Source organism: Zea mays, chromosome 7, assembly GCF_902167145.1.
Source record: "Zea mays cultivar B73 chromosome 7, Zm-B73-REFERENCE-NAM-5.0, whole genome shotgun sequence".
In the NCBI taxonomy this organism is placed as follows: domain Eukaryota; kingdom Viridiplantae; phylum Streptophyta; class Magnoliopsida; order Poales; family Poaceae; genus Zea; species Zea mays.
In genome coordinates, this window is record NC_050102.1 from 85,979,290 (window position 1) to 85,993,961 (window position 14,672).

Sequence of the window (14,672 nt, forward strand, 5' to 3'; positions counted from 1 at the left end):
GCCAAGCTTTGATTCCCTTTTATTTTATAATTCTTTTTCACTTATGCTTAACCGTACACAGATGACTTCTCACGGATCCTCGGACGGAGGGAACGCACATTCCCACACGGACGGACTTGCACGAGAGGGTTTTCCCCGTATCTTGTGGGAGGTACTGCAGGGAGCCGATTACACGACGCCTCCCCAGTACAAGGTGCAGCTGTTCGAGAAGCACCGGGTGCCCAGCTGTAGGGTGAGGATGACCCTGGAGCCTCATCCCCTATAGCCAGGATGGCGTTCGTTGGACTCTGAGTCTTTCGGATACCGGGCTGAGGATACTATCGAGGCCATTGCTCTCCACGAGCTAACCACCTTCTGTGGTTTTCACCCCTTGGAGCTGTCCACTCACCCCATTGGTTTGTTCCCCGCGGAGAAGGAGGACGACCCAATGTGGAAGGATCGAGTGGAACATGCCAAGGATGTGTGGGATCTATACCCAGGGCAGACTGCTCACCTCACGGTGCGATGCATGAATGCCCTGTATCATCTGCAAGTGATGCGAGGAGAGGCAATGTCTCAGCTAATGGCATTGTTGGAGGCTACCTAGATCACCCTAGACATCAGAGAGGAACTGGTGGTAGACCTATCCACTGAGATGGTGGAAAAGGACTTGCAGGTGGAACAAATGGCCAATCAGATCCAGGGGCTTGAGGAGCTAGTGGGAGCCAGGGAGAACACCATTGAGGTTCTCGAGGATCAGCTAATCAACACTCAACAGCAACTTGAGGAAGCTAACCAACATTTGGATATGCACCACTAGGAGATCCAGGACATGGAGGCCAACGAGGATGTCGACATCGAGGGAGGAGAGGAGTCGAAGCCTGCATCCAGCTTGGACAATGCTGGCTCAGGGAGACCACCTTCCCCCGAGTCGAGCGTTGCCTCGTTTGCTCACTAGGTTGCAGGGATAGAGTTAGAAGTGTGTGGCGGTAGAACTCCTCGAAGCTAACTTAGCTTTTGCACCCTTGGGGTACTAGGCTAGACAGAGTCGAGTCTTTTGGGTCACTGATGTAATCATAACAAACTCTTTTGGAAGTATGGATGATGAATGATGCAGCTTTAATTGATGAAGAAAAGTTTTATGCCACATAATATCTTTTATGAATTATGCAAGAAAATATTGGTTTTACCCTTTCAAATCTTTCACCACGTATGAACCCTGACATTAGAAGTATGATATTGAGAGCATCCTTAAATTTTTCAGATGGCAGGAAGAGCGCGTCGTGGACAGAATGAACGCATTCCTCCACCACCGCCACCGCCTCCTACCATGCAAGAGTTGATGGCTCAGCAGAACGAGATTCTACGATAGTTGGCTCAGCGTCAGCCGCCACCTCAGCACTATGGTGGTGGTGACCACCATCAGCGTCCCCCAGCAGCTGCACTTATCAGGAGTTCCTTAGTACGCAGTCACCGTTGTTCACTCGGGCAGAGGATCCGCTTGATGCTGATGTATGGCTCAGGGTAGTGGAATCCAAATTTCCACTACTAAATGGAGTTTGTTCAGATGTGGCTAAGGTCAGGTTCGCCACCCAGCAGCTTCGCGGACCCGTGCGGACATGGTGGGACCACTTCCTCGCTATGCAGCCATTTGACCATGTGGTGGAATGGAGAGAGTTCAAGGCAGCCTTCAGAGGGCATCACATACCGGCAGGCATTATGGACCGCAAGCTTAATGAGTTTATGGCACTTACTCAGGGAAATCGCACTGTGTTGCAGTACGCTCAGGCCTTCAATGACCTGTGTCAGTATGCCGGATATCATGCAGACACTGATGAGAAGAAGAGGGATAGGTTCAAGAGGGGGCTCAGCACTAAGCTCTGTGACCGTCTCAACATTGTCAGGGCCAACAGTTACAATGAGTTAGTCAACATGGCCATTTCTCAGGAGGACTGCATCACAGCCCGTCAGGCAGAAAAGCAGAGAAAGACCCATGTGGCAGGATCATCAGCTCCGCCTCAGCGTTTCAGAATTGTATCTGACACTCAGAACAGGGGACCTCAGCAGCAGCAAGGACGTTGGGTGATCCGAGCACAGCAGCAGCAGCAGGCACCCAACCGCTCTCAGCTCCCAGTTCAGAGGAACAACAATCAGCCACAGTAGCAGCAGTACCATCAGGCCAATGACAACAGGTGTTTCACTTGTGGTAACACTGGACACTATGCCAAGAATTGTCCCAAGAATTAGTAGAGACAGGGACAAAATTCCATTTAGAATCAAGGCAAGAGGCAGAAGGTGCAAGTGAGACAAGGCAGGCTGAACTTCACCACCATGGCTGACATTCCAGAGGGAGCACCCGTCATGACTGGTATCTTTTCCGTTTTGAATTATCCTGCAATCATTCTTTTTTATTCTGGTGCATCACACAGTTTTATCAGTACCAAATTTAGTGCCAAATGCCAGTTACCTTTCCATCACACCAATGGGGGTATTACAATTTCAACACCAGGAGGCAGGGTTGCCACCTATCAAATCAACAGGCAGGTGCCTATAAAATTTGGTAGTATTGTGATTAGAACCACCCTCCTCATCTTGGGTTTGGATAGTGTGGACATCATATTGGGAACTGACTGGTTATCTAGGCATCAGGGAGTACTTGATATTGCAGCAAGGGCCATTGAGATTCACTCCCCTACTTGTGGCGAGACTACATTATATTTGCCTAACCAGGGTTGTACCCGATCCTGTGCCTTCACTATGATAGAGTCGCCTATTGAGAAAATCCCAGTGGTCTGTGACTACCCAGATGTTTTTTCGGATGAATTACCAGAGATGCCACCCGACAGGGACATAGAGTTCGCAATTGAGTTGCAACCCGGAACTGCCCCTATATCCAAGAGACCCTATAGGACGCCTCCAGCGGAGTTGGCAGAATTTAAAAAGCATTTACAAGACTTGCTGGACAAGGGGTTCATTCACCCAAGTACTTCACCATGGGGATGTCCAGCCTTGTTCGTAAAGAAGAAGGATGAGAGTCTGAGATTGTGTGTCGATTATCGCCCTCTCAATGCGATGACCATCAAGAATAAGTATCCATTGCCCCGCATTGATGTATTGTTTGATCAGTTGGTGGGAGCCAAAGTATTCTCCAAGATAGACCTTCACTCTGGCTACCATCAGATCAAAATCAGGGGCCAGTAATATTCTGAAGATGGCTTTCTCTACCAGATATGGGCTTTACGAGTATTTGGTGATGTCTTTCGGGCTGACCAATGCCCTGGCTTATTTCATGTATTTGATGAACTCAGTGTTCATGCCAGAGTTGGACAAGTTTGTGGTGGTCTTTATTGATGACATTCTGGTTTACTCCAAAAATGAAGATGAGCATACTGAGCATCTACACATTGTACTTCAGCGACTGCGCGATCATCGTCTATATGCTAAGCTGTCCAAATGTGATTTCTGGATGAAGGAGATAAAATTTCTGGGTCATACCATTTCTCAGAATGGGGTATCAGTTGATCCGGAGAAGGTGCAAGAAGTGATGAATTGGAAACCTCCTACCACTTTACGGCAGATTCGGAGTTTTCTGGGATTGGCAGAGTATTATCGTCGATTTATTCCGGATTTCTCCAGGATTGCCAAAACAATGACTGAATTTTTGAAGAAAGGAGTCAAGTATGAATGGAGCCAGAAATGTGAGGATGCCTTTCATACATTAAGGCAACATTTGACAACAGGACCCATGCTAGCTCAGCCTGACAACACCAAACCCTTTGAGGTTTATTGCGATGCTTCCGGTACTGGATTGGGATGTGTCTTGATGCAAGACAACAGAGTCATTGCTTATGCCTCTCGAGCACTCAGACCCCATGAGCAGAACTACCCCACACATGATCTGGAGTTAGCAGCCGTAGTTCATGCTCTCAAGATTTGGAGACACTACTTGATGGGAGCTCATTGTAATATCTACACTGACCATAAGAGTCTCAAATATATTTTCACTCAGGCTGATCTTAATATGAGGCAGAGAAGATGGTTGGAACTCATCAAGGACTATGATTTGGAAGTGCATTACCATCCTGGCAAAGCCAATGTTGTGGCAGATGCCTTAAGCCGGAAGGCCCAGTGCAACTGTGTGAGCATGGATGCAAAAATCACCACCCTGTGTGATGAGTTGTGCAAGCTGAACATAGAAGTTGTTTCCTCCGGTGCCTTAAGTTATATTTCAGTGGAGCCCACCTTACATGAGCAAATAGTCATGGCACAGATTGGTGACAAGGGTGTTCAAGTCATTAAGGAAATGATCAAACAAAAGGTGGACAAATACAAATGCTTCCGACAGGACAACAAAGGAATTCTATGGTTTGGAGACCGATTGGTTGTTCCTAAGAACCCTGAGCTAAGAAAGAAAATATTGGATGAAGCTCACCTTTCAAAATTTTCCATGCACCCCGACAGTAACAAGATGTATCATGATCTCAGACCCTTGTACTGGTGGACCAGAATGAAGAGGGAAATTGCTAAGTATATATCGGAATGCGACTCTTGCCAAAGAGTCAAGGCCAGTCATTTGAAGGTGGCAGGCACTTTACAGCCCCTTCCCATACCATCTTGGAAATGGGAGGATATTTGCATGGATTTCATTGTGGGATTGCCCAGCACTTCCCTGCACCACGATTCTATTTGGGTCATTGTGGATAGGTTGACCAAAAACAGCGCATTTCTTGCCAGTACATACCACCCACCGGACAGAAAAGTATGCAGAAATTTATATTGACCAGATAGTTCGTTTGCATGGAATACCAAGGACTATTGTGTCTGACAGAGGAGCACCATTCGTGGCATGTTTCTAGGAGCAATTGCAAGAATCACTTGGGACCCATGTAATAAGAAGCTCGGCATACCACCCTCAAACAGATGGTCAGACAGAAAGGGTGAACCAGGTTTTGGAAGACATGTTGAGGGCATGTGTGCTACACTATGGTAAGGATTGGGACAAGTGTCTTTCCTTTGCAGAATTTTCTTTCTTTCCTTTGCATAATTTTCTTATAATAACAGCTACCAGTCCAGCCTAAATCTGGCACCTTTCGAGGCCTTGTATGGGAGAAGGTGTAGGACACCGCTAAATTGGTCTCAAGCTGGAGAGAGGGAAATATTTGGACCTGACCTGGTACTTGAAGCAGAAGAGAAAGTCAGAGTTATTAAGAAGAACCTAGAAGCTGCCCAGGCCAGGCAAAAGAGTTATCATGACAAGAGGAGGAAGCCTCTACAATTTGAAGTGGGAGATCATGTTTATATTAAGGTGTCACCCACAAAAGGTGTTCAGAGATTTGGAATCAAGGGCAAGTTAGCTCCTCGCTACATTGGGCCCTATGAGGTCAAGGAAACTTGTGGGCCTGTTGCATATCAATTGAAGTTGCCACCTCATCTGTCAGCAGTTCATGATGTATTCCATGTATCTCAGCTACGAAAGTGTGTCCGCTTACCCACAGAAGTGCTACCTGAACCAGAATTTGAGATAGAACCAGACTTGTCCTATCAAGAGCACCCCGTCAAGGTATTGGATCAAAAGGAGAGATCAACGCGGGCAAGGTCAATCAGGATGTATAAGGTTCAGTGGAGCCACCATTCAGTAGAAGAGGCTACGTGGGAGACTGAGGATTTTCTACGTTCTCGCTTCCCCGACTTTCTGCCCAAAGAAGTCGGTACGTAATCCTAAAACCCCACCCCCACCTGCCCTTTGAATCTAAATATAAGAAAAACTTAGATGTTAAAGGTATAGTAAGCTTTGAAAACAACTTTAAAAGGACTTCTTTCTGAAGTTGCAGAGAGAATGACATTCGAAGAGCAGTTAACTAGAACAACTTGGACAAAAGGATGCAACACCCCAGCACACCTTCTTGGTACCCCTAAAGGATCCCTACCCAAAATCTTGGGGCGAGATTCTTTTAAGGGGGGAGGGCTGTAACACCCCAGGTGTTACCAAGGCACTGGCTTCATACTTGCACTGATGACTTGTTATCACATGTGGTTAAATTGGAGGAGAAGGAGCACCTAAGACCTTGGAAGCATGAGTTAGCTAAGAAATGTTAAGGACAAAAGCATTACCCAAGCATTTATGCAATAATCACCTTGGGCAAGAGAGGATTAAACCCTAGACCCTTCTTGAGTCCTTAACTCCCAAAACCCTGGTTTAAGGGAAAGGTTAAACAAATGTGCAAATCATGAGTTAACCCTTAACCAAAGTTTAAGTAACATTATAATCTACAAAATGTAGAGGGGAAACATTACAAAAAGACCCCTTAAAGACCCCAACTCCATTCTTTAAGTAGAAAAGCACCCTAGAGCTCTCTAATTCTCTCTAAGTCAAAATTTAACCCTAGTCTAGAGATCAGACGTGTTCACTTAGTAAATGGCGCCAAAACCACTTGGTCTGAATACCAAAAAGGTGCCAAACCACCTAAGGCACCCACTGGAAAAGTTTGAACCCGAGCCAAATTCGTTTGACAAGATTTGGCATCACTTTTGTGCGAGGTGGACACTGAGACAAGCCAGATTTGGCGTCCGCAAATCTTCTGACCTAGGGCTTATCTCCCCTTGGAACTCACATACAAGAGATAGACATAGGTGCCAGAAAGAGGTCTGGGCCGGATTTTTGCCAAGATTCGCACGTTTGCGATCTCGGCGAGCTTTTGAACATGGGCAGAAGAACACCTCCACGTGTTCGACGCGCCCTGAACGCGCCAGAGCACGCCCAGCGCCTGAACCCGCGCGCCCCGCGCCGCACCAAGCCACGACCATGTCCTCTGCCCGCGCCCGCGCCTATAAAGCCAGCCAAGGCTTCAGTCGTACGCTCCCGCGCGCTCTCGACCTCACCGCAGCACGAGATCGCCGGAGTTTGCCCTACACACGGCGTGCCAGTGGCCGCCCGAGCACCCGCCACCGTAGACCGGCCAGCAGAGCCATCCCCCGCCCCGTCCAACCCTTCAGAGAGACTCTGCATGCCTCGGTGAAGCTCCCAGAGCAAGGAATCAAGCTCTGCCTCTCCGGAGACGCCAGATCAAGGTCACCGGACTTCACCCGACCGCTGGCGAACGTAGACCGAGCTCCACGGTGAGTTATTCTTCGATTCCTTGCACGGGTCGACTCATCAGCACCCCGTGAAGCTTCTCATGCCCTTGGATTGACCAATATCACCATGGATAGGCCGGAGCACTCGCCGCCGACGAGCTCACCCGCCTGCGCACGTGGACCGGCCGATTTCGGCCATCACCGTCGTCGAGCCGTACCTCGTCGTGACCGCAAGGACCTCCCGAAGCCAACCCCACCCTTCACCGGACCTCTCTCGCCTCCGGTAAGCCGCGCCGCCCTATTTTCTTCCGCGGGTACTATTCAAAAGGGGGGAGGGACCTCGCGGAAGAAGGAATAGAAGTCGGGGGGGGGGGGGTTGAACTGTCAGAGACCTAGATGAATAGTTGCACAGGGGTATAAGTTAAAGAACTGGTTTAGGAAAAGCCCAGGGTCCTCGGTGTAAACTGGTTTTCTAGAAAACCTTTTAAAAACTTCTAAATTAAATACAAACAGAGCTTGTAAAATTCATAACTTCAGTTTTATTCACCAAATTTGAGTCAAACCAATTTTGCTAGATTTTGAGTAAAGTGAACTACTTAGGAAAAATACAAAACCCCTAAGTGTTGCAGAAGAATTTAAAGTTTGGAATTAAATATTGATTTGGCCAAAAGCTAAATAATAGAGGGAAAAATAGTTACACTTTTAGACTGAGGTTAAGAAAAATCAGAGAAGTACCTAACCACTCCTTAATCTGTTTAAAAATAGTAAATCCCTCAGTACACCAAATTAAGGTAGGATTTTCCATTTAAATCATTTTTAGCTTAAAGTTAAAGAAAATAGAAAAGGTAATTTAAAATAAGAACCAGGGAGCAACCATATTTTTGTTAGCTCACTTGTTTAATATAGTTCACTGAAAAATTTTATTAGACCCTTGTTTAGTACAAAGAAATGCACTACCTTTTATTTCATGAAAACAAGGAAAACTTAGGAAAATCTTAGAAAAATAACCCTGAGAAGACAACACCCCAAACCTTGGGATAACAAATATTTTGTTATTATGAACATAGGAAAAATATGAGTTCTGTTGTTTGATATTTTTCAAATAACAAGTTAGTTATAAGTACCTTTTTGGCATTAAACTTTAGAAAATCACAACTAAATATGCAGCAGATCTTTTTCTGTGATTCTTAACACAGAGGCCTAATATCACCTATGAATTTGGATAAAAATAAAATTCGGTGCAGAGACTTTACTTAAATCATAGCTATAGTGAAAAATGCCCTTTTACACTTGTTTTTGTTAATTTTGCACAAGTAGTATCTGAATTAATCTCCGCCTCAAATTTTTAGGAGGACCCACAAATGTCAATATTTACCCACTCTAATTTTTATAACATTTTTTGGAAAATATTAACTAACCCTGATAGTTCAAAAATGCTTAATAAGAAGCAATAGAAAGAGAAAGGGAAACTTTGGGAGAAATAGATGAAAATACAAAACCCTTAAGTATATCCAAAAAGAAACCCTAGAGTACCACTACACTTAGTACTATTTTACTAGGCATAACCTCTACAATTTATCATGTCATTAATGTGCATCTATCTTATTCATTGCATTCGTTAGACTGTAATCTCGCTGACGGGGAGTACATCCTCGTGCCGGAGCAAGGAGTTGCTCAGGAGGTAGCCCAGGACCCAGCACTAGAGCTTGCCATCGAGGATCTACCTGCCCCAGCTTTGGAAGGCAAGCCCCGATTTTATGCATAACCAGTTCTATATATTATTTTACTACACTTAATGATTGTAGGCTTGTATTGTGCACTTAAGTGTAGGAGTTGCCTGAAACCCTAGTTGCATGAACTTAGGATTCCTTTTGAGATGGATACTACTATGCTAGGTCGAGTAGCTGCTTTAACTAATTAGGGATCTCAGTAGAAGTCGAGTGATTTTTCTAGCACTCGCGCGAGGTCAGGAATTGGTTGTATCCATTTTGATATAGGAATGATGATGGTCCATGGATAATGATCCATGGGGATGCGTTATCTACGAGACATAAATTGGAATAAGGATTAAGGTGTGGTACCGTGTGTCAAGCGTTTGAACGTACTAAGCACATACCAAGAAATATGGTAAATCGGTAAGCCTAGTACCTGAGTGAACCTGTCAGCAGATTGCCCTCCTCACGCGACCTGAGACGTGGTCTCCCATTCCGGTTATGGTGGGTACAAGTGCGGTCACTGCACGATGGCAGTCGGGGTCAGTGAGGCATTGTATGCCAAGGCGGTGAGCCCCTCTCTGCTGACGGGGAATTGATGGGGACGGTTGATGTGTGTGGGGACGGAGTGCCTCGCCACGTTGTGTGTTTAGGTTTACCTTGCAAGGTTTAAAAACTCGATTCGAATCGTCTGCTTCTCGTAGCTAACGAGACTGCTTGATCCATGCTGCTACATTGAGTAACAAGTGGAAATGTGTTGACTTGGCAAAAGTTGTTGATTGCTAAATGCTTGATACCATGTATGATTAGATAGGTACACATTTAGTCTTAAGAGAGTCACACTAAAACTTGAAAAAGCTAAAACTTGATTTTAGACTCAGCTAGTGCTTTTGGCAAACCAAACCCCTCAGCCAAACAGGTGCATGTCTAGAGGTAGAGGAGTAGAATCCTCACACCGGGTAAGTCTAGCTGAGTATTAGTATACTCAGCCTTGCTTGTGGCATAATTTTTACAGGTTCTTTGGAGGACATGGTTGCTGGATTGACTTGGCCGTCCATCTTGCCACCGGGTTGGACAGTCGAGTGGGACTCTACCTCGGATGAGGAGGAGCATGAGGAGTGATGGGACAGGCTTCCCCATACCTCCATTTATTTATCGTTAGTTTTATCCAGCTGCATTCCGAACAATGACCACTACTTTTGCTAAAACTTCGATGATGTTGTAATAAATTTAATACTCCTTAATGTTGGTTTTATGTTTTATTGTATTTGCTCTGTGCCTCACCATCGAGTGAGTACGTGGTACTTGATCCTGTTAGTGGCCTCGTCGGACTAGATCCGAGGGACTGACGTGTTATTCCTATTTAAGTGTGGTCTAGCCTCTAATGTGGGACTTAGGCACTTAAGTTGGAATAATTCGGGCGGTTCCGCCACAGCTGGTATCGAAGCTTGTACCACCACAGAGGAATCAATAAACTATAAATACCATTCTTTTTCAAAAAGTAAAACTTGTTAGAAACAAGTGTTGGATAGATCGTCCGGACGATAAGGATAGACCTAAGACGTGAAGCCTTTGGATAATAGAGGGGTACCTAGGTGGCTATTTGAGTAAGCCCTACAGGCTACTATAAGGGATGGGAGTTCTTCCCTATTCCCTCTAAGTTGAAATGAGGTTACATCCTCCCCCCCATAAAAGAATCTCGTCCCGAGATTTAAGGTTCTAGGGTAAGTAATGGAAAAGGAAACGCGTCACAACTTTATTTCCTAATTTATCTTACAGGGTAGAGGGTGGGGTGGGGGTTTGTTCTAACGTTACAATAAGTACATAAATCTTATAGGTTACATGAAGCTAAAAACCTAGGAAAATTCTTTTCTAGGAAGTCTTGAGTCTCCAAGTTAGCTTCTTCTTCGGTGTGTTGGTTCCATTGTACCTTATAAAACTTGAGAGTCCTCTTTCGAGTGATTCTGTCCTTCTGATCCAGAACTCGAATGTGATGTTATGAATAAGTCAAGTTTGGTTCCAAAGTAACATCCACCACATATATAGTTTGATCAGGAATCTGAAGGCATTTCTTCAACCGAGATACATGGAACACATTATGCACCGCAGACAGTGATTCTGGTAATTGAAGTATGTACTCCACTTGTCCACATCGCTCAAGAATGGGGAATGAACCAATATATAGGGGTGCCAATTTTCCCTTAACCCCGAACTGGCTAACACCCTTCATCGGTGATACTTTCAGGTGTGACGGAACCTCCCAAGTCATTAGGCCCACCTATAGTTGTCGTCGTCGGCTGATCCCTTACCTTTCCCTTAACCCTGAACTGGCTAACAACCCTGTAGATGCACCTGATCACTTGACAAGTTCGGTATCTGTATCCCTTACCTTTCCTAAGAGCGTTTCACCCGTCACGCAGATATTACAACACATCGGAGGGACGAATAAGCGGAAGCAATTACAGTAACTTAATTTACATTTAAAATATAGAAAGAGTGTTATTATTATAGACCAGTAATATATATGAGTGCAGAAGTATTATTATTACAAACCCGGGAGGCAAAAACCCCTCCCGTATAACAGTAAAGTGTTTTTAAAAGGAGGACAACATCCTCCCAAGGCTTCACTCTTGAGATTCTTCTTTTGGCACCACCTTAGAGCAAAAGCAACAAAAGTTTGCTGCTTCCTCACCTACAACAACATGGGTTCGAAAACCCTTAGTACGAAGTGTACTTTCGCAAGTCTTACCCGTCAAAATAAAAGACTCTCAAGGATATGTTGGCTTGAGGGAGTCAAGGTAAGGCTGAATCAAGAATCAAGCCTCTGTTTGCAAAAATGCTTACTAATAGTGAATCCTTAAAAATCCAGTTTTATTAGCAAGTTACGTTATTACCTGATTCTAGAATTGTTTCTACCCTAGTTCAAGCACTTGGCCTATACTAGCCATCTTTTATCATTCCTTTAAGTTCACTGGAGTGCTACGTGTAGGGCAGTGCACAAGTCTTCATGTCCGAGAAGTAACGGCGATCCAAATCGATTAATACCCAGCTGGGGATCTCCAATCACACGACATATGTAGCACTTAACCCTTACATATGTCAACTCGCCACCGGGGTTCTTAAGACCAGATCAGGTTCACGCCAACCGAGAGCACAGATACAACACCGTCCAGCCTCTTGCCATAGAGAGTACACGCTACTCTCACCATCTCCCAACTCCCATTGCATGTTATCTTATTTTGGTATTAGTCTGCCCGAGGCAAAGCTTACCCATGATGAGGCATGTGACCAGTTAAAAGGTCCTCGATCATCAAGCCTACATCGAGACGGTCCTTAATCGACTCAGACAGAGACACTACACCGAGAATCTCTTCTCGTGCAAGTCACTCGCCCGGTCTCAGCTTTATCATTTCAAACCCCAAAGTTTGGTACCTGGCAGAGGTACATCTTTTCCGATGTTGAACCCATCATGGCCATGATGGATCCACCATCAAGTTTTATTTTTGAAAACATCCCATCCCACTTGAAGCATCATCTTTTGTCAAAACAAAACATTTTGTTTGTCTAGAGCAAGACTAAGCATTAGAAAAACCTTTTCATAAAACAGGTGTTCAAGGAAAGGTAATCAAACTTCCAAGGAAGGAAATGCATAAATTGTTTAGCACACAACTCCTATCACCTAATGCATCAAGCAAGTGAGAAAGATTTGAAAATAGCAAGGAGGTGGCAAATGCATCGGGGCTTGCCTTGTGTTATAGGAGAGTCGGGCTCTGCTCCACAAATATCAAAATAAAAGCTGTTCCCGGTAGGTGGGTCTTTAGGTGGTGGTGTAGCTCTTCTTTCTTCAACTTCTACTTTTTCTTCGTTTTCTATATATATCATATATAACCATGAATGCTCATGTAATGCTTATGAAAATGCAATAACAGAAAAGGTTTATCTAATTATATCATGAATACAATTTTCTTTCACGGTCCTTGTGGAAACTAGGGTTTTTGGAGTCAATATTTTATTTCATATGGAAGGCACCACTAGAAGATTAGGGTTTTGGGGTTTAGGTATCAAACATTGTCCAAATCAAGTCAAATTTTACACATGGGTTCTAAATACCATACTAGGCTTAACCAAAAAGTTTGGTGATTTTTGGAGTTACTAAATAATTTCTAAAATTTCAGGAGTATAGGTTTTAGCTATTTTAATTACTTCATAATTCCTGGTTTGAACTAAAAATCCTAAAATTATTTTTATTAAATACTATGAAAATATAGAAGTCCAACAAAATTGGTCTCATTTTCGTAGCATTTTCCTAGAATTTTATAAGGATTTCCTAAGCCCAGAAGAAAAAGAAAAAGGAAAAAGACCAACAGTACTAGGCTGAATTCAGTCCGAGATGGCCCACGATAGGCAAAATGCCCCTGCACACACGCCCGCTCTGTTGGTTTTGCAGAAATGTCCCTACCGGTTCAAAAATCAGAACAGCAGTCCTCGGCACTATTCACGGGTCTCACTCACACTTTACATTAAGGTCCTCAATTTTCTATTTCTTCTCCAGAATAGACCCTGGCCACGATGCGCACGCTGTCAACCACCCCATTGCTCGGACCGGCCATGACCGGCGGTGGCTGCCCAAATTAACTATTGGGCAAGCATCACTGACTCAAGACGAACCTAGAACAAGCTTTAATTGGGTTATTATGGCCCTGGCTTAGCCCGACCATGGCAACAGTGAATACCGGATACAAATCCAAGCGTTCTGGTTGATTTGAGTGTGGTCAAGCATAGAGGGTTGAGACGATGAGTATCAAGAGTATTCACGGGTAATAAAACATGATCAAGGAGAGCAGGAGCAGACCTGGGAATGGCTGGCCATGGGGCACGGAGAATTCTTGCTCGCCGGTGACTGAGAAGGGGGAAAACGGTGTCGCGATGGGCTCTGGTGGAATTAGGAGGTCATGTTGGGGCTATACGGTCGCAAAGGGCTACTGATTCACCGTGCACCGATAATTTGGGGAGAGGTGGAGAGGATTCCATGAATTTGTGCTTCAATCGAGCTCACTGGTGAAGTGGTGTGTACCTCACAGTGGGTGGTGGGGCTATTTATAGGCACGGCAGTCTAGCTAGCGATCCGCGGCCACGAATTGCATTGTCAGTGCATGGTTACCACGTAAGGAAGAGACACAGTGAGGGAGGAGCAAGGCACGAGTGACACGGCGGCGGAATGACCAAGCCATAGTGAACGCCGATGAAATATTCTGGGCAGGCTCTAGCTAGGTTCGCGGAATCATGACACGGCCCAAAGTTATCTCCCCACGGTCGATCCCTTCTCCAAATCACTCGAACACATCCAATTCTATAGTGCCCTGGATCTTTGTCATCGTTCTTCAGATATTTTCAGTGCTCTGATCTTCAGTGTTCTTCTGAACCGACCCCCTTTCACCCTCTCCTTCTATTGATTCTTGTTAAGAACATGGTAATCTCCATTAATAAAGATTGTTCACTAAACTTACTATAGGATCCCTGGACCAAAACTGAATGGAATCAAAGATATGGTGTTGGGACCATGCTTCGTCGCTGAAGGTCCCGCAGAAAGAGACAGCTTTGGCTGAAGCTGCTGGTATGTGACGCCGAAGGCACCATTCATGAAGCTTCGGTATTACAACATGTCCGAAGATGAAGGGTCGAACCGACTTAAAGATAGAATGACCTTTTAATCCATAAAGGTCTGAGTTAATATTGTAAACTTTTATGAGGGGCATGATTGTAATTCCTCACAGACTGTGTCCTGTGCCTATAAATAGTGAACAGTATTTCTTTACTGTTCACGCATTCCTGAAATTGCAATTGCATCACTCGGAGATTATTCTTTGCCAAGGCAGAGGTATAAATGTATTTAATATTTGAATACAT